Here is a 20,753-nt window from a genome sequence, read left to right on the forward strand (position 1 = left end):
ATTGAACATCTAGTAATGTTTCTAAATTTAAGTTTTTTTTTTTATTTCAATTTTATTCGCATGCATTTTAATAATGTTTTGATAAATCAACTTTAAATTATCTCATTTTATTATTAACATTAACTCTATCAATTCATTGTACATTATCCAAAATTGTCCCTCGCTTCTCAAAAACTTGAAATAAAATGAAAATGGGAGGTTTTTTAAGGTCAATATTTGACTCCTATTTATGAGATCCACATTTGTCATCCTTCTCGTCAACCTAGATTCATTTCTCTTTACAGATCTTGCCAAATTAAAAGGGCTGGTGTTGAGGCCGAGGGGACTATTCTGCAACAAACAGAAATTGTTTAAAAAGAAAACTGGAGAAACTCACATTTCCTCATTATTTTTAGCCAGAAATTTTGATGTAGACATTTTAAGATAAGACCGTAATATTTCAGAATAGAAATCACAGTTCCTTGTGTAATTTGGTGTCAGATGAAATGTCATTAAGGAATTTTTTATACGTTGATATATCCATTAAAATTGCATTTCCTTTGTCAGGATTTTTATAATCACTGGAAGATTTAATTCTCAATCATAACATTAAACACTGAACTATAGTAACTTGCATACCTACAATTCATTTTTCTATTCACATCAAGGTTTCATAATGCCTCATTCTAACCTGACCATATATTTTTTTAATCTAATGCAGTTTGTTCTTAACATCTATAGTCTTCCTGACTCTTATCCCATACAAAGGGATTAGCCTCAAATGAGGATATTAAGAGATCTATCTCAACCACATTTATATGTGTATAAAAAAACAGACGTTCAAAGAACATGAACAGGTCTACAGGTATAGATTGAAGAGGTCTTCTCAGCCCCGACCCAGAATATGAATGTTCTGCTCAGGTACAGACAGTGACGTAGGCAAGGCCTGTAAGTGTGGCCAAGGTCTATATGCCTAAAGCATTTCCACCTAAGCATACAAAAGGTCAATTACCCTTTGACCAGGCAGTTATTTACAAGCTACTATTGTGTACACTTCAGCCATGTTGATCTATGAAATATATATGTGAAAATGTCCAGTAATTGAGCAGTTTTCGGGTGCTTTTCATATAGAGGAAAAAGGCAAGGATCTCACTTGTCATAAATTCCCTAAGGACACCATTACGAGGAAGATGTGGATTCAGCTGTGCAAACGGGAAGATCATATTAATGTGGAAAAGAATCAGTACAGGAACTGCATTTTCCTACAACTGAACATTCACATGCATCACAAGGTATGATACCTGTATCGTGTATTGTTGGTTAAACATAATATATAAAAGATTCTCCTTATTAGGTGGATATATGGAAGAGAATATTAGTTTGAAAATGAATCTTTCTATGAGAGGAATTATTATATAATTGTTAAAGAAAGTAGTCTGTGTTTAAGTAAAATCATATTATCAAATCAATTTGAAATATGAAATTCAAATTGCCCATAACATATTCCACAATCATTATTCAGAGAATAATTTAAATGAAATGATATCTTCTTTATATAATTGCTAAGTCGTGTATAATTACGTAATTATCTCAAGAGCCCGTGTTGAGTCACAGCCTGGCTCCCAAGATGGGAAGACCTACTCGCTGAGTCTTTCAGCTCAGTTCACGGAGTTACAATTCCACCATGGCACTCTGCTTAGCAAATGCCACCAGTACCATTGGGGCCTGCCAGTCTCAGAGCTCCCAGTCTGGAAATCTAAAGCAGAATGAGGTAAATGATGCTATATATGCTTACAATTACACATATACTTATCTATTAATCGTTGACTCACCATACAGAAGTGCGAGACTTAAATCTGTCGTAAATGTTCCATATTTTCCTATTATGGGTAAAATACAATATCCCAGGCCATAATGCAGGTATGGTAATTCGATATTTATTGTAGGTACCGTACCATGATTATACATTCCTCTAGTAGTATGTCTCAGGTTTTTTAAACAAGGTATGGTATGTTATAGGTAGGCACTACCAGACTGTCCAGACATGTCTGTCAAATATCTTACCTTACTAAATCGGTGTATAATTTAGTCATAATTCCCTCACATTCAGCTAAGGATAGGGAAGTGAGGAATTTGTTTGAGAATAATAATGATAAGAATAGGGAAGTGGGGAATATGGGGAAAGGAAGAGTACCCCTGGATACAATCCAGTTTATAGCCCGAAGGCAGGTACCTGGGATGGGAAAGAAGAAGGGGAAAAAAGGGGGGGGGGGAAAGGAAGTACAGGAAAAGAATAAAAGAGAGGGGTAGACCCTCATGCGACATTAGATAGTAGTAGAATTATTCTGAGAAAGGAAGAGACAGGCAGGAAAAGGAAAGGTTCTTTGGTTTACGCTAAACAAAAGGACACCAATCGACTGTCACCAATTTGTTGATTAAGTAAGGTTTGATGGTTAATGAAGGTTTTTTTTTTTATGATGATTTACTGTTTAAATAAAATTACATTTTAACTGCTGAAAGGATATATAATGAATTTAATCAGATGATATGAATCTGGGCCTGGGAGGATCACAATTGATCTTAGGCTCCAGTCTCTTCCACCAATAATGATCACGAGCATGTTCAATAGTGAGATTTCTAGTTAGGGTGCAAAGGTCGTCATCGTCTAAAGCAAGTTTGTCCCAGGTTTTCTGGCCAAGCCTGTGAAACCGGACATTAAGAGGCTCCAATTTGGAATATTCATGTAATTCCCTAATTGTATTGTGATAGGGAGGGCTCTCTTTGTAGCTCTCCTCAAAGCCCTATTTTGAATTGCCTGCATTTTATTAAGGAAAGTTTTGCTAATTGCTCCAAATATTATGGTGGGGTACTCTAACTGAGGCCTTACTAATGGTTTATATAAACGAAGTTGAGTTTTAGTTGATAAGTATTTGAAACGTTGTAATTTATCAAGAGTTACTCTAGAAGCAGCTATTCTCGCTTTGACGTGTGAAAGAATACCAGATTTCTTAAAGTTACACCCAAGTATTGTGGCCTTTTGTTTAAATGGAATTCTTACATTGTCAACAATGATTTCTGCAGGACTGCGAGCTGAAATGGGGAGGAGCTGAAATTTGTTCAAGTTTGTTGTTATTTTCCATTTATTTTCGTAATTATTTACTTTTTGTATTTCCCTGACTGTTTTAATTTCCAGCATACGTTTGTTCTTATTAGGAATAGATATTACTTGGGTGTGGTCATCTGCAAACATGATTTGCAGACAACCTGGAACAGGAGGAGGGGTGTCTCTGATATAAAAATTGTAAAGTGAAGGAGAGAGAACACTGCCCTGAGGAACACCAGATAGAAGTGGAAACTCTGGTCCAATAAATTCTTTGATCTTGATCATGGCCACTCGATTGTCAAGAAAGTTACATAATAACCTGATAGCTAAATTTGGTAGTTGTGCTTCTATGAACTTGTATTTAAGACCCTCGTGCCATACCTTATCAAAAGCTCGGCTGACATCCCTAGAAATTAGGTTACAACAACCCCCAAGATTTGACTTGACAGTAATGAATTCATAAAGACGGGCTAATGCAAGCTGGGTCCCTTTGCCCCTTTACGGTTAGAATGTAAATGATTAAACTTGGCTAATAAAATATGAGTAAAAGAAATTTTTATGTAATTAACTCAAAATCATAAAATGAAAAAAACATTTATTGTAAACATTTCTTATCATGTTATTTTTAAAATTGATTTGATAATAAAAATTTTGCCAAACACAGGCTCTTTCTTTTTAAAAATCCAAAAATCCATCAGTGCCTTCCTCCTTTGTGTCTCAAGTGGGGTTATGGTTGCAAATGGCATAGTGACTGGTTTCATTGTATCACTATATCACCGGAAAATATGTATATACTGAAGTAGATTTTCTTATACATGAATAAATATTAATAAAAATACACAAATAAACAAAAGCATTTGTTCCTCGAGAATTTTTATGATAATTTCACATGTAAAAATCAGATTATTTTTTTTAGACAACAGAACCTGCAATAGTCACTAGTTATGTCTTCCATCAAATTAAAACCCTTTTCCAGAAGCCCCTTATAAGATTTTAGTAAAAAAAAAAAAAAAAAAAATATCAATATTTGATCTACTCTGTATGGTTAGGCGTTAGGGCAGGGAGACCATTCATTGGGAATCCTGGTCGAGATTTAACTCCAAAATTGAAGTAGGAAGAGACATAGAACAGTGTTCCTGAAAGTGGATATGGTCAAAGGCTTAATCAAAGGAAACTATGGCGTTATTTTAGCAAATAGGGAGCTTTCTCCAGAGAGAAAATATAATTTAAAAAGATATTAGATTCCTTAATTGTTGAAAGGTAGTGGTGGCCGATGTGGTGACGTCCTTGACTGGTGAACGGCAGACTGGGGTTCGAGTCCCGCTCAAACTCGATAGTTCCTTTGGTCGCTCCAACCTCACCATCCTTGTGAGCTAAGGATGGCGGGGGGTTTGGGGGAGCCTATAGGTCTATCTGCTGAGTCACAACCATTGCTTGCCCTCCTTAGTCCTAGCTTGGGTGGAGAGGATGCTTGGGCGCTGATCATAATGTATCTATGGCATTACCCTGCTCGATAGGGCAATGTCACTGTCCCTTGCCTCTGCCACTTATGAGGGACCTTTAAATCCTGTGCAATTAATGAGTTTCTTATCATTGATTATTTCTGCACATTCGTATATCCACTTGCATTGTCATTGCTTCTCTGGTTTTGTAAAATATACATTATTGTGTTGAAGCTTCTTATACCTTTCGTGGGATCTTAGGTCGACCTCCCCCATCACTGTTACCTGCAGAGGTTGATCTTTTTCAGCTCTGTTTAACTTTGTTGTTAAACAGAAGTCTGCAACTATGATGATATAGTATCTTCTTAGTCTCAAGGTTTCTTCCATACCCCAACCTTCGTCAAGTCTTACGGGGTCTATAACTTGAGAGAGTGAGAAACAGAGGAATAGTCTTTGCCATGTTCCCATAGCCACCAATCTCTCCTCTGATCAAGTAACAAGATTAAACATTCAGTCCACTTCCTTCAGAGATATTATTTTCGCCATAGAACTTTTGAAAATATAATCAATGTACTCATGTTGATATATTTGTTATGGAATGTATAAAAAGCTATGGTTATTGAAATTTAAAAGTAATTTCATATATTATGATTGCAACCTTATGAATGAAATTGCCCAAAGTCCCAGATTTATATTTTGTGGACCAGTTTTAGCTACGAACTAATCTGATAGATATTTTTTTTTACACAGTTCGTACAAATTGCACGGATAATCATTTATGTGGGTTCTATATGGATACACATAGTGTTATTATGTAGGATACTGTTGTGGTTTATTTGCGGATATTTGAGTATAGATTAGGAGTATTTCCTGGTACCGGAATCTCAGCCCTGAAGTCAAAGAAGAAGTTTTGTAAACAAGAAAAAACATTTAACATACATCTTGATTTGTGACTGTCGGAGTCGTGCGCCATATTTATCTTTACTTAACTTCGTTAAGGAAATTTGTTACTCCAGAATAAATAAGGTGAGAGCTTTATTGAAGGTTTTAGGAGGCATTGATAAAATTAAAATTTTGAATGCTTAATTATGTTATGAGATATTAACCAGTATTGAACTGTAGTGTCTCGTACACTATGGGAGTAGGATTGATTACACGTTTTTTAATGAAAACAAGACTAAATTTAAGCAAATATAGATAATTATTAAAAGAAATCAATTACTATACATATTTTACAAAAGAATAACTGGGTAGATATTAAGAAATTTGATGTAACAGGCATAATTAGGTGGAGGCTTATATGTCTAGACTAGGTTAGGCAGTATTATTGTACTGTATTACAGGGTAATGTAACTTAGGGAAAAAACTACTTTTTTCTATAGAAAAAGGCCCGCTCTCTTCGAAAATGACACTCGTTCCTGTCACAAGTGAATAGTTTCAGAAATATATATGTCTATATCCACCGACAATGGGGGACCCCCAGCGGGAACTCGGGGTTTTGGGTGGGGAAAACATACTGGGGGAAATGGTATATAGCGGTAAAACAAGCCTTTTTTTCTCTATACATTACCCTCGTGGATGTATAATAAACCGATGAAAAAATACGCTAATTATCTATATCCTTTACCAATGGTATATTTTTCATTTATTTGATGACATTCTACGGGTCGGTTGTATTCGCTCTTGTTCATTCGTTTGTACATAGCAGTTTTCGACCTCCGCATAAATTCCTCCCACCTGCACGTATACTCCGCATCCACCAATAGTATTACTTCTTCTCTCATAACCCCTCCCCATTTTCTACGTCATTTTATCCGCCACATGCAAGTACTGTATACAACTTCACCCGGTTTATTCAAATATTTTACTTGATCCAGTACAGCTATAACATTCCTTTTATGTAATACCCACATATACACAATACGTTTGACCCTTGAATTACACATTTTATTATCCGATATCTTATAAAATCACCTCATTTTATATTTCTATTAAATATTATTTATTATACACTCCATTTTATCTTGCTATTATTCCTTTATACATTTTGTTATTACCGTGTCACACCCAGATTTCACATAAATACTTGCTCTGGACAAGTTTCCCATTCTAGTTCATTCATTTTTACTCTCTAGACTCCGTTGTTTTTCCGTAAACAATCACGAACCCTTACGTATGGAAAGTTTGCACAGGGCGGTTAATATTTCCCAACCCCCACCTTCCAATAAACCCTTTTCCATGGAAACCTTTGTCCAAGTCAGGTCTTTGTTGGTTCAAGTGAAGACTTTTTGCTTATTTTACGATGGAAGTTATCGAAACTTGTAACGACTGCAGTATTCCATACTGAAATGCATTTCGGTGAATTCTTTGATACGGCATCCAATGTTGATAATTTTCTTAAATCTCATATAATGTAATAGCCCAAAGTTTAAGATAGCTAACACAAAGAAGAAACGGCGGTGTGGATATACAGAAGTTAAGACGTCACAGTCACAACACCCCGGTGACCCACAAGTTTCGTAGTCCCGGTCATAAAAGTAAGTAATTAATTTCTTTAATTTTAATGTGATAGTTTTACTAGTTTTTGAGCGAGCGCAGCTCAACATTACCGCTTGCCAGTACAAACGAGCTTGATGTTTTGTTTTCATGCGAGCGGAGCGAGCCTTTGGCCGGAACAAGAACCATTATATTTAGTGTTGCTAATGTTAATGTAATTATCTTAACATTGCTAATATTAGCGGAATATTACTAATGTTAGCGTAACATGCTAATTTGTTCCGTAACTGGAATACAAACCACGCTATTTAAATGTGGTATTACTTTCGGCATAGCTGAAATGAGGAGCCATTAATTTTTAACGAGGGTTTACTACCCACACCGCTAGTTAGCAGGTAGGGGAGGGTAGCTTTCTAACCCCCCCCCCCCACACACCTGTGCTTGAGCTCACTTTGCTCTCGGCTCGGATGGTGGTCGGACGTGTCCACTCTCATCCTCGCCGTCATTTGGCAGCCATTTAATTGCTTTTGTTCTTTCTTTTTTTCGAGTTTCTGTGTATGTGAAGTTGGGCAGTGCGATCATGCGCACCTGCATTGGTTTTCCCAACCGCCCCTGTGGAACGTTCATGTTGGCAGTCGAGACTGATCCTCACACCCTTTGTCCTTCTTGTAGGGGCCAACGGTGTGATAGTGTCAACAACTGTAATGAGTGCAGGGAGTGGTCTGCCTCCCAGTGGGAGAAGTTTTCGCTACGACGGAAGAAGAAGTTCAAACGGGATACAGTGAGCCCTCGCTACTTTGCGGTTCGACCATCGTGGATTCACCACTTCGCGGATTTTTTTCATAACGTGTGTATATACATATATCGCGGATTTTCCGGAAATTTCGAAAATACCGCGATGTGACCGATGGTGCAAGATTGGAGAAAGTAAGGAAAATTGAATCATGATTGATTTTCAATATAAATGAAACTTTGAGGAGCAACAAAGATATCATTTTTTAGAGAGATAGAGAGAGGTAAGGAATGGGAGGTAGTGAAAAGTAGCCCACAGAGAGAGAGAGAGAGAGAGAGAGAGAGAGAGTGTGTGTGTGTGTGTGTGTGTGTTGTTTTAAATGTAATAAAAAAAAAAATTTTACAGGTTATAACACATTGGTGCTTATGTAATATCAACTGTATACTGTAAACGGTTTGAATAAGTTAAGAAATGGTATGAACGATACTTTGTTAGTGTATTCGTACACTCTCAAGAGCGGCAGCTAGACGTCAGCTGATCTAATCACAGCCAAAAGTAAAACAAAAAGAAGTCAACAATACTCGATTTTTAAAACACACCCGAAATTTAAAAATAAAAGTACACGCTTTCTTAACGTGCAATTAACTATTTAAAGAGTAGCAATTTTCTAGAATAAAATGATGTTTCCCAAAAAATAGTGGTTTGCTGATGAAATTGGATGCCGTATTTTTAGCAACGATTGAAATGGATGTAAACTCGGCATAATTTTTTCGTTTCGTATTTAATTGACGCTAACCTGATCATCCGTCACTGCACCTGCATTGGTTATGGACCCCTCTGCAGATCGTTCACGATATCCTTCGGTGGAAGGTCGTCCTTTTAAAGGACATGTCGACCTTCCACCCGACAGACCTGCCGACCTGCCGTCACCGTTCCTGCATGGGCCTAACAAGGCTCCAACTGAATGTTCTATTGCGCGCCAACAACCTACGTGCCCACGAAACCAGACAAGCGCTCATCAGTAGCTTGTCAGGCCCCATCACCACAGCGCGCTGATCTTCCTTCTTACCCTAACATAGGGCATCAAGAGCTCCAACATGCGCATACACTCCAACAAGAGAATAGCTCCACCACGCGCCTTGCTCGCTCTCATGCGCACAAGCGCCAACGATCTCCTGCGCGCCCTGCGCACACTGCGCCCTGCACTTACGCGCCGACGATCTCCTATGTGCCTGCGCCCACCTGCGCGCTCCATCGTTCTCCTGAGCAACAGCGCTCTCCTGCGTGCCAGCGCTCTCCTGCACGTGCGCATACGTGCCCTATAGTATACTCTCCTGCACACCATGCTGCGCACCATCCTACGTGCCAACTTTCTCCTGATAGCAGGCCTACAGATGAGTCAGCCATGCTGCCTTCACCCGCACGCCATCCCTTACCAACGTGCCAGTGCTCACCTGCGCGCCAGCCTTCTTCTGCGCGCATCCATAAGGATATACGCGCGCGCCATGCGCACGCTAGCCAAACCTCTCCTAGGGATGCGCGCCAACATTCTCCCGTGCGCCCACGCGCTAGGGGACATTCTCCTGCGCGCCCGCGCAAATATTCTCCCGCTCGCTTGTGAGCCATCTGTCTCCCGTGCGCGAGCTCCAATATTCTCCCTCGCGCAAGCGCCATTATTCTCCCTCGAGTGAGGGTCAATATTCTTCCGCCCGCGAGCAAGGTCGCCATTGCCTCATTCCCCTCCCCGTAAGCGCATACCACCGCGCATTGTGGGATAAAGGAAACTTCCAGAGGGGTTCAGGATCCCAAAGCTACCACAGGCGAAGCCACCTAATCCAGTGACTCCTCCCAGGGATCCCTCAGTCCCTTTCGCTTCAAGGGATATGTCTGACAGCGCATCTGTCAGCCAACAGCCCTGGTTCGGTGCCCTGATCAGAGCCGTAACTCAGGCTTTCAAGCCTATCCTCTCTGAATTGGGACACAGAACCATGGCTGCCTCTACCCTACAATGGAGAGGAAAAGAGGAGTTCTAGACAGGGTCACTTCCCCGAGGACGAAACTGACTCCACGCAGACCTTCAAGGTAAATTCTTCCTATTCCTCGGACTGCCTCTCCTTCCCTTTCAGACGAAGATTTCCCCTCTCCAAGGGAATCACGCGAAGAGAGACTTTCCCCCATCGCATCAATGGAGGAAACCTCTCTTCGTGCCGAGAGTTCCACACAGTCAGGAATTGGAAGGAACATGCCACCCTCTTCAATGTTGGAGTCTTACATCCTTCCCAGGAAGGAATCCAAAGACTCCAAAACATTGCCTAAGTCCTCCACTAGGGCTAGGATGGAGCCAGCTAGCCACTCTGGGAATGTCCGCAATTCTCCCCAAGAAAAGCCTTCTGGGATAGAAGGAGTCTTCGCTGGAATTCCTACAACAGGAGGAAACCAGCAAGAGTCAGAGCACGCATTCTGGCAAGTTCTGACTCTAATGAGGGCTTTCAACGGGTTTTCCGACCCAGAGATCCCTCCTGGAGAGGGCAAAGACACGGTCTTAGACTGCAATTTTGGTACTCAAAAGCTCTCGAAGACCAGTGCAACCCTGCCCTGGTCTCAAGGGGTAAAGAGTACCAGAGACAAGATCTCCCAGCAGCTCTCAGAGATGTCGTCCTCCAACCGTGCCAGTACCACCAACAAGCTCCTCCCACCTCCTCGCGTACAGCAGAGAAGGTACTTCGAGATCCTAAAGGAGGCTTGTCTAGCTCTTCCACTTCACCACTCGCTGGAAGAGCTAACCGGGGCGGTCCCTCTTGAGAGACTTTCCAACCGGCAGGCCTCGTCCTCGGCAGCCGAGATCATCAATCAGGAGAAGGTCGTGAAGTGTGCTATGCAAGCTACTTCGTGGCTCGATATCTGGTTGGGGACCTTAGGTATCCTGATACGTTCTGAGGATTTCTCCAAGGAACGTATCAGGAAAGCTATGGAGACCTTCCTTCTCTCAGGTACTCGTATGATCGAGTTTCTGGCTCACCAAGTCTCAAACTTGTGGGAAAATACCATCCTGAAACGTTGGGATGGGGTAGCTGAGAGATTCCATCAGAAGGTCCCTAGCGTCGAGATCAATAGGCTCAGACATTCCTCATGGAGGGGTTTGTTCTTTTCGAGCCTAAGGATGTGGAGCATGCCGCTGAGAGGTGGAGGAAGTCTCACCAAGATTCCCTCCTTCATAGGGCTTTAACATCCAAGCCCTATAAGCCTCGAGCACCACAGCAGTCCCGTCCAGCCAAGACCACTACGACAACAACAGCAGTGAAGACGATGGTGTCGAAGCCCTTTCCTGTCAAAGACAGGAAAGGCAAAAATTCCTGCAGGGGAGGCAAAAATTCTGGAGGGAGCAGCCGAGGCCGCAAACGCTAGGATAGGCAGTCCCCCTGCATTTCCACCAGTGGGGGGATGCCTACAAAGTTGCTCAAACAGGTGGAAGCAACTCGGGGCCAATTCCTGGACAATCTCTGTGATCAGTCTAGGATATGGCGTCCCGTTCATAACATCTTTACCTCCCCTGACGACGAATCCAGTGTCATTGAACTCCCTTGCCATGGGATCGGCAAGGGGGCAAGCCCTTCGGGCAGAAGTCCAGACCCTGTTGAAGAAGGGCGCTCCCCAGGAGGTCCTCGACGGATCCCCAGGTTTCTTCAGTCGACTCTTTCTTGTAAAGAAGGCGTCTGGAGGCTGGAGACCAGTCATCGACCTCTCAGCTCTGAACAAGTTTGTCAAACTCCGTTCAGCATGGAGACGGCAGACACGGTGAGACTAGCTGTAAGACCGCAAGACTTCATGTGCACACTGGACCTAAAGGATGCGTTCTTCCAGATCCCAGTCCATCCGTCTTCAAGGGAGTACTTAAGATTCAGCCTGGACAACAGAAAATACCAGTTCGAGGTGCTGTGCTTCGGTCTTTCCACAGCACCACAAGTCTTCACCAGAGTGTTCAACCTAGTATCATCTTGGGCACAGTATTGGCATCCGTCTCCTCCGTTATTTGGACGACTGGTTAATCCTAGCAGACTCGGTGTCAACCCTTCAACACCGAGACAAACTTCTGAGACTTTGCCAAGATCTGGGGATCATGGTAAATCTCGAGAAGTCTTCCCTGCTCTCCCCTCAAAGACTGGTATACTTAGGCATGATTATAGACACCACTCTCCACAAAGCCTTCCCATCAGACGACAGGATAGCAAGGCTGAGGAAGGTCGCAAGACCTTTTCTCAGACGAGAAGAACTTCCAGCCCAGTCGTGGTTACGTCTCCTCGGTCACCTTTCATCGCTGGCCCGTCTAGTTCCCTATGGTCGCCTCAGGATGAGATCCCTCCAGTGGCGACTCAAATCCCGGTGGAATCAAGCTTACGACTCCCCGGACATCCAGATCCCCATGGGACCTGCAGAACTGACGGACCTCCAGTGGTGGGTGGCAGATGAGAACCTACAAAAGGGAGTGGATCTTCTCGTCATCCCCCCGGATTTGATGCTGTTTTCAGACGATTCAAAAAAAAAAAAAGGTGGGGGCCCACATTCTGCACCACACAACCTGAGGCCTCTGGTCAGAGTCAGAAAAGTACCTCCACATAAATCTCCTAGAGATGAAGGCCGTTTTTCTAGCCCTTCAACAGTTCCAACAGTACCAGGCAAGTCACTCTGTGGTGGTGATGAGCGACAACACCACAGTTGTGGCCTACATCAACAAACAAGGAGGTACTTTTTCGCTGCAACTATCCCATCTAGCAGTAAAGATACTGAGATGGGACCAAATCCACTCGATACCACTATTGGCACGCTTCATTCCTGGCAAGAGGAATGTGCTCGCCGACAACCTGAGCAGAGCAGCTCAGATAATGAGTACTGAGTGGTCTTTGGATCATCTAGTAGCCAACAAAGTCTTGACTTTGTGGGGTTCTCCGATTGTGGACCTCTTCGCAATGGCCCTGAACTTCAGGCTCCCGTTGTACTGTTCCCCAGTCCCAGACCCCAAGGCTCTCTGGCAAGATGCTTTCCAACAACGGTAGGGCAACATCGATGTTTACGCCTTTCCTCCGTTCTGTCTGATGAGGAGGGTACTCAACAAGACCAGAACATCGGTCAATCTTTCAATGACCCTCATAGCTCCGCTATGGCATTACGCAGAATGGTTCCCGGACCTTCTGCAACTCCTAACGGAGCTGCCAAGAGAACTCCCTCCACGACACAATCTACTAAAAGAACCACACGCCAACATCTTCCACAAAGCCTTAGCTTCATTACGACTTCACGCCTGGAGACTATCCAGGATCTCCTCTCTGAGAGAGGATTTTTGCAATAAGTTGTAATCAGGATATCTGGACAGGCAAAGTTGAAAGTCTTCTGTGGTTGGTGTCGTGGAAGGGGTATCTCTCCACTCGATGCCACTATTCCAGTAATAGTGGAGTTCCTCGTGTATTTGCGTGAATAAATGCGCCTATCAGTCTCGGCAGTGAAAGGCTATCGCTCAGCCTTAAGCCTCGCCTTCAGGCTGAAAGGAATGGACATTTCTTCATTGCTAGAACTTTCTCTACTCATACGAAGTTATGAACTTACCTGCCCTCAGCCGGAAGTGAGACCTCCCCCATGGAACGTGGTTCAAGTTCTCAAGTCTTTTAAGAGACCTTACTATGAACCATTATGCCAGGCATCAGATCGCCACCTAACTTGGAAGACGGTGTTCTTGCTAGCTTTGGCCTCGGCCAAGCGAGTCAGGGAACTTCATGGTCTCTCGTATGACATCGCCCATTCAAGGGGATGGAGGGAGGTGACGTTCAGGTTCGTCCCTGAGTTTATTGCTAAGACTCAGAACCCGGGAGTAGCGGAGCCTCGATTCGACTCCTTCCGGATTTCTAGTCTCCGTACTGTAACAGATGACCCAGACCATCTCTTACTATGCCCAGTAAGGAGCTTGAGGCTGTACCTCAAGAGAACAGCCGCAGCTTGTCCTTGTGTGCCAGCACTATTTGTCAGCACAGGAAGGACTAAGAGGAGGGTCACCAAGAACACCATCTCTGCATGGAGTCGTAGGGTCATTGAACTGGCACTGAATCCAGACCCTCCTCTGTCACGTTGCCCCAGAGCACATGATGTCGGAAGGATAGCTACGTCCTTGGCCTTCAAAAGAAATTTTTCAGTGACACAGGTTCTTCAAGCTGGGGTGTGGAAACGGTAGACCACGTTCACATCACACTACCTGCAAGACGTCACCCACAGTAGATTCGATACTTTCTCTATCGGTCCTGTGGTGGCTGCACAACAGCTGGTTTAAAACCACAAGCTCCTTATTTGACAAGTAACAGAAGGTTGAGGGCATTCTTACCCGGTTTCAGTCTGCATGAATGAAAAGGTTTGACTTGCCCTTATTCTTATCCTGGGTTCTCTGCATAGCTGACCTTAAACCATGCTCCCTTGTGTTCCTAGTATTAATATTAATACTGTTACGTCCCCATACCCTGATGAGGTGGTATTGGGAAAGTCCTAGTCTACAAGTTTCCATCTAAAGAACTTCAGAACAACTTTCTAGGACGAGTCACACTTTATTATACCTTCACACACAGCTTGCGTAGGCTGCAGACCTTGCGTAGCAAGGTTTTAGCGAGTTGCAGGGGCTCCTTATTTCTTGAGTGCTAACACACTCAAATAAGGAGCCCCCAGGCAAAGCCAAAAGCCCGACTGGCTGGGACGTCCACCCTTCCTAATGGGTGAGTCACCCCTATTAAATAGCGGGGTTTGTATTCCAGTTACGGAACAAATGACAAATTCGTAGATGATTTGTATTTTTCCTAACTATACAAATCTTAGCTATTTAATCAGACTTGCCCGCCAGTCGTATCCCCCTTGAAGTCCTACCTCCAAGCAAAGTGAGCTCAAGCACAAGTGTGTGAGAGGGGCGGGATAGCAAGCTACCTTCCCCAACCCCCGCTAACTAGCGGTGTGGGTAGTAAACCCTCGTTAAAAATTAATGGCTCGTCATTTCAGCTATGTCGAAAGTAATACCCCTATTAAATAGCTAAGGTTTGTATAGTTAGGAAAAATACAAATTATCTACGAATTTGTCATGTTACGCTAAAGCGTCCGCAGTTCAACATTACCGTGAAGTGAGCCCGAATTGGAACAAGACCCATTATATTTAAACATTTTAACAGAAAATATATGTTTTCCTGTAGTAAATAACGTGATTTAACTGGTTTTCACCTTCATTTCAACCACAAGAACAACAAATAGTTCGGCTACTTAAAGTTAGGCGAACTGGTTGTTCTGTTTGTTTGCGGTTGAAATGAAGGTCAAATTCTGTTGAATCCCATTATTTACTCCAGGAAAACATATATTTTCTGTCTGAAATGATAATCTGTAATACAGTGAAACTTTACCGGTTAGGCTACCCTAAGCTAGAACAATGTTTATCTACTATTGGATATTAATTTAGAGCAGGCCTAGTTTGTAGGCCTCCTCTTCAGTTAGAATGCAATTTGTTGGGAATGGCGATATCTTTCTTATTACTTGTCAAAATGATTTTTTTTTAATGGGGAAAATGTTCTTTATATTGGTCTGATATACCATAATATGAAGCTGTTTTTATGATTTACATAATTAATATTATGATTGACCTTTATAATGGCAATTTTTCAATATTTAACTTAGCCGGTGATTATATAGCTGCAACTCTGTTGCCCGACAGACAACTCTAAGGTAAAAACTCGCTAGCGATCGCTACACAGGTTGCGGGTGTGCCCAACAGCGCCATCTGTCGTCCAGATACCCAGTACTCAATGTAAACAAAGACTCAATTTTCTCTCTGTCGAGCTATCGACAAGACGTACTTACTCGCTGTTGCTAAACTGGAGTTTTTTCACAACTAATTGGTGAAGTACTTTATTCTAGTTTTGAGCTTTCGCTGTGCAGGGTTTCTCTTCACACAAATCCTTGAACTCTTTTTGATAACGGATTCTTTGTTGATGACTTTTTGATAGTTTTTGAATTTCCCTTTGACCAATTCAAAATGGCTGACCCTTCACAAGTCCCAAAATTTAGGAAGTGCAATGCTAAGGACTGTTCAAGGCGTCTTCCGAAGGCTTCTATCGACCCTCACACTGTTTGTTCCAATTGTCGGGATAAAACCTGTCAATTGGAAGATCGGTGTGAGGAGTGCGTTGGGCTTTCGGAATTCGATTTTATCGAATTCCAAAAGTATACACGTAGGCTAGAGAGAGATAGAGTTAGGAGAAGTTCTTCTCGTTCTATTGATATATCCTCTCCTCATGCCCCACAACCTATTCCTTCCCCTGTAGTGGTTGCTCCTAACCCCCCTCCTGGCACTCAGGAACCTTCGATGGCTGATATGATGCGTGCCATCTAGGCTCTGGGTGAGAGAGTTGAGTCCCTTGCTAGTGACCGTAATCAGCTCATGGCGGATGTGAAGGAGCTTAAGTGCAAAAGTGCAGTGGGAAGTGCTAAAGTGCCGAGTGATAGTGTTGTGGATAGTGTTGCGCTTGAGGGTTCGTCTGTTCGTGCCTGTCGTCCTCCTAGTCCGGGACCTCTTGCAAGCTCCCAAGTCCAGGGGAGAAGCAATGTCGTACGACAAATGGGTTCGAGAGGCTTTAATCAGCGAACAGACGTTCCCTCCGTGGTATCGGGCGTATCTACCCAAGATCGCCCCTGCCTAACTAAGACGAGAGAGCCCATTTATACCTCGTCTTTGGAAGGTGTTTCTCGCAAGAAACCCTGGACCAAGGTCTCACGACCGTTAAAACGCAAGTCGGTCCCTTCCGCGCAAGTCCAACGGCCCAGTTGTAGCCACTGGGTCAGTTCGGACTCGCTGCCGTCATCCGATGACTGCTCACCGCCTAAGAGAGGCAAAGCGGTACCGCTTCAGACAGTAACACCGTCTGTCGCCGCACCTGCTCCCGTAGACCCTAAGTGGTCTCTTCTGCAAGACATGCAGTCTAAACTGACGTCTCTTATGCAGGACTTTCGTGCGGAGAAGGTTGCTGCCGCACCAGCTAGTGCAGTACCTAGCCCACAACCTTCCACACGATCGGTTGTGCGTCCGGTGGACGCTGAGGTAACCTTCTCACGCACACCAGTTGAGAGAGTTCCGCCACCCATGCGTTCCAGTGTGATCTGCCAACCGCATGTTGACGTTAAGCGACGCACGGAGGTCTCCGTTGACGTTCGAGAGGTTCAACAACCGTCAGAGTTGTTTTGTTTTGACGCGGTGCGTCAACCTCTGCAACCCAGTGTGGTTGCCACTGCGCACCCACATCAGTCCAGACAGTCTGGAGTAGACGCTGTGCGTCCCCGCGCTGCTATGGTTGTTGCCAGCTCACAGACTGGGCAGCAGTTCCATGACGTTGCGTCCGGCTCAGTCACGCATGCACCCGTGCGACCGGACTCAGCGAACCAGCCGTTTCCCACTCCGTTGTCGTTTCCTCATCAGTTATCGGATGAGGGACTTTCTGATGATGATGTTGCTGCACACATAGATGAACCACAACCAGAATTGGACGAGCCTAAGTCTACGCAACCCTCTTTGGACTTTAGGAAAGTTTTGGCCATTTTCAAAGAGATGTTTCCGGACCAGTTTGTTTTTGTGGCTCCTCGTTCTCCTCCGTCAGAGTTTGTGTTAGGCATGCCGTCTACCTCTCCTGCCTTTACTAGACTCGTCCTCGCACGCTCGTCCAAGAGAGCTTTGCGGGTGATAGGAGAATGGTTGCAGTCCAAGAAGAGTTTAGGGAAGACAGCCTTTACGTTTCCCCCTGCTAGACTCTCTTCTAGATCGAGCGTCTGGTATGCCACGGGAGAAGTTCTCGGCTTGGGAGTTCCTGCCTCTGCCCAGGGCGACTTCTCAAGCCTCGTAGACTCTCCCCGCCGCCTTGCCATGAGACGCTCAAAGATATGTTGGTCATCTTCGGACCTGGACCACCTTTTGAAAGGTATCTTTAGGGCCTTCGAAGTTTTTAACTTCTTAGACTGGTGTCTAGGAGCCCTAAGCAGAAAGATCTCTCCAACAGAGAAAGAGACTTCCTTGCTCATTATGTCATTATGTCCTGCATGGACAAGGCCATACGTGATGGGTCTAATGAGCTTGCTGCATCTTTTGTGTCCGGAGTCCTTAAAAAGCGTGAAAACCTATGCTCATTCCTTTCAGCTGGAGTTACACCGTGCCAGAGATCCGAGCTTCTTTTTGCTCCTCTCTCCAAGTGCCTTTTTCCAGAAGACCTGATTAAGGAAATAGCCGCTTCATTGATACAGAAGGACACTCACGATCTTGTTGCGTCCTCCGCTCGCAAAGCTACCCCTTTGCCTTCCTTGTCAGCTAGACCAAGGATGGACACTCCAGCGTCCCGTTTTATTCCGCCCTTTCGTGGCAGAACCTCCAGCAGAGGAGGTGCTCGTGCCGAAGGGAAACGAGGAAAGAAGAAAGGAACCAAGTCCTTTAAGGGCAGAGTCTGACTGCCAGCTTCTTCAGACAGCAGTGGGAGCCAGACTCAAGAACTTCTGGCAGACCTGGGAAAAGAGAGGCGCAGATGCACAATCTGTGAAGTTGCTCAGAGAGGGGTACAAGATCCCGTTTGTACGGAAACCCCCTCTAGCAACGTCTCCCATCGATCTCTCTCCCAGGTACAGAGAGGAAGACAAGAGACGAGCCTTGAAACAGGAAGTGTCTCTTTTCAATATTAAACTTACCCGATAATCATGTAGCTGTCAACTCCGTTGCCCGACAGAATTCTATGGAGGGATACGCCAGCTATCACAATACTAGAAGGGGGTGTACTCACCAGCGCCACCTGTGGCCAGGTACTCAATCATTTGTTGTTTACACCTCCTCAATTATTCCTCTGTCGTGCCTCCGGCTAGACGTTCTGGGATACGCTTATGGTCTTCGAGTTTATTCTCGCTTATTTGGTGATGTATTCTCTTTGATTTACGGCTGTCGCATTACTAGAAACCTTCTGATATTAGCTAGATAGCTATTATTTAATTCAGTTTAACGGTTAACGATTTTTTGCTTGTTTTTTGGATCTCCCTTTGACTTCTCTTGAAAACAAAATGTCTGACATTTCGCAAGCCCCCTCCCATAGGCGATGTAGGTCTTGCAATAGACGTATTCCGAAGGTCTCGGTAGATCCTCACACCGCTTGTTCTGACTGTAGGGACAGACCCTGTCAGTTAGAAAATCGATGTGAGGAATGCGCCGGACTTTCGGAATTGGATTTTGTCCGACTTTTGAAGTATTCTTCTAAGTTAGAGAGAATTAGAGCTAGGAGGAGTTCATCTCACTCTTCTTTATTTTCCTCATCTCATGATCCCCAACCTGATCCTACCCCTGTAGTGGCTACCCCCGATCCTACTGTGTGCCCTCCGCCTGATATGTCAGTGGTTTTACGCGCTATTCAGGCTTTAGGCGATAAGGTAGAGTCAGTGGTAAGTGACCATAAGTCTCTGATGGCCGAAGTGAAAGAGTTGAAGGCCAAGAGTGCAGTGGGTGAAGTTAGTGCCAGTGCTGTGACGAGTGCTAGTGTCGGTGCAGTGCCTTGTACTAGTGTTAGTGCCAGTGTGGTGCGTGGGGATTTTTCTGTGCGAGCCAGTCGTTCTCCCAGTCCGGGACCTCTTGCAAGCTCCCAAGCCCAGGGGAGAAGCAATGTCGAAGGGCATAAGGGTTCGGCAGGCCTTGTTAGGCGCACAGAATTATCCTCAGTGGTTGCGGGCGTGTCTTCCACAGACCGTCACTCCCACTTGCAGACGATTGAGCCCGTCTTCCGCTCGTCCGCTGATCTTCTCTCGGGGAAGAAACGTTGGTCTCAGGTCTCTAGACCGCTTAAACGCAGAGTCCAGCCATCGAGTGCTCAGCCAGGTTGCAGTAGTTGGCTCAGCTCTGACTCGCCTCAGTCATCTAGCGACTGTACTCCGCCCAAGAGGAGTAAGGTACAACAGAGCTGCACCGGTGGTGCAACCACTGTTATGGCTTTACCTCAGTCTGCCTCTGTCTCTGCTGATCCCAAGTGGTCTATGCTTCAGTCCATGCAAGCTCAGCTGTCGGACCTGATGCGTGAGTGTCGTGCTGAGAGTGTTGCTCCTGCACCTGTGGTGCACCAACCTCCTGCACCCGTTCAGCCTGTGCTGCACCCGCCTGCACCGGTGGTGCACCTACCTCCTGCACCCGTTCAGCCTGTGCTGCACCCGCCTGTACCGGTGGTGCACCAACCTCCTGCACCCGTTCAGCCTGTGCTGCACCCTCCTGCACCGGTGGTGCACCAACCTTCTGCACCCGTTCAGCCTGTGCTGCACCCACCTGCACCGGTGGTGCACCAACCTCCTGCACTCGCTGCACCCAGTCGCAGCTCCATCTGCCAGGCATACGAGGTTGAACCACTTTCTGTGTTCACTGTTCCCAGTGTTGTTCAGCATCAGCCTTCTTTAAGGCAACCTTCGGTTTGGGATCAGGAGGATTACTCCACTCTTCCTCCTCCTCCCCTGGCTGCTCCACCGACGGTGCAACTCTCGGTGGAAGTACAACAACCTCTTCCACCTGTGAGTCAGTCTCCTCAGTTGCTGCACCGAGCTCTACCCGTGCACCCTGATCCTGCTCCTCAGACATCTCTGCTTGCGGGATCTTTACCTTGTTCTGCACAGCCTCGGTCTCTTCACGCTCCACTCATACCACAGGAACAGGAACGGACTACTCCGCCTCCGTCCTCCGTTCAGCTGGTGCATTCCTTGGGTGCAACTCTTGCTAGGAGTCATCCTCCTTCACCCTTGCACCTGCCTTCTGCTCCGACTGTTGTTCAACCTATGCAGTCTGAACCTCAGGTTTTCCCTCAAGTTGAGGAAACCTCTGCTGTTGTTCCTACCCATTCTGACTCTGCGGTTCAGCATTCTGGTCCTTTTGCTTCGCTACCTTCTGCTGATGAAGTGTCGGATGATGAGGAGGCACATCTTGATCCCTCATCAGACG

This window comes from Palaemon carinicauda, chromosome 25 (genome assembly GCF_036898095.1).
Source record: "Palaemon carinicauda isolate YSFRI2023 chromosome 25, ASM3689809v2, whole genome shotgun sequence".
NCBI lineage: Eukaryota > Metazoa > Arthropoda > Malacostraca > Decapoda > Palaemonidae > Palaemon > Palaemon carinicauda.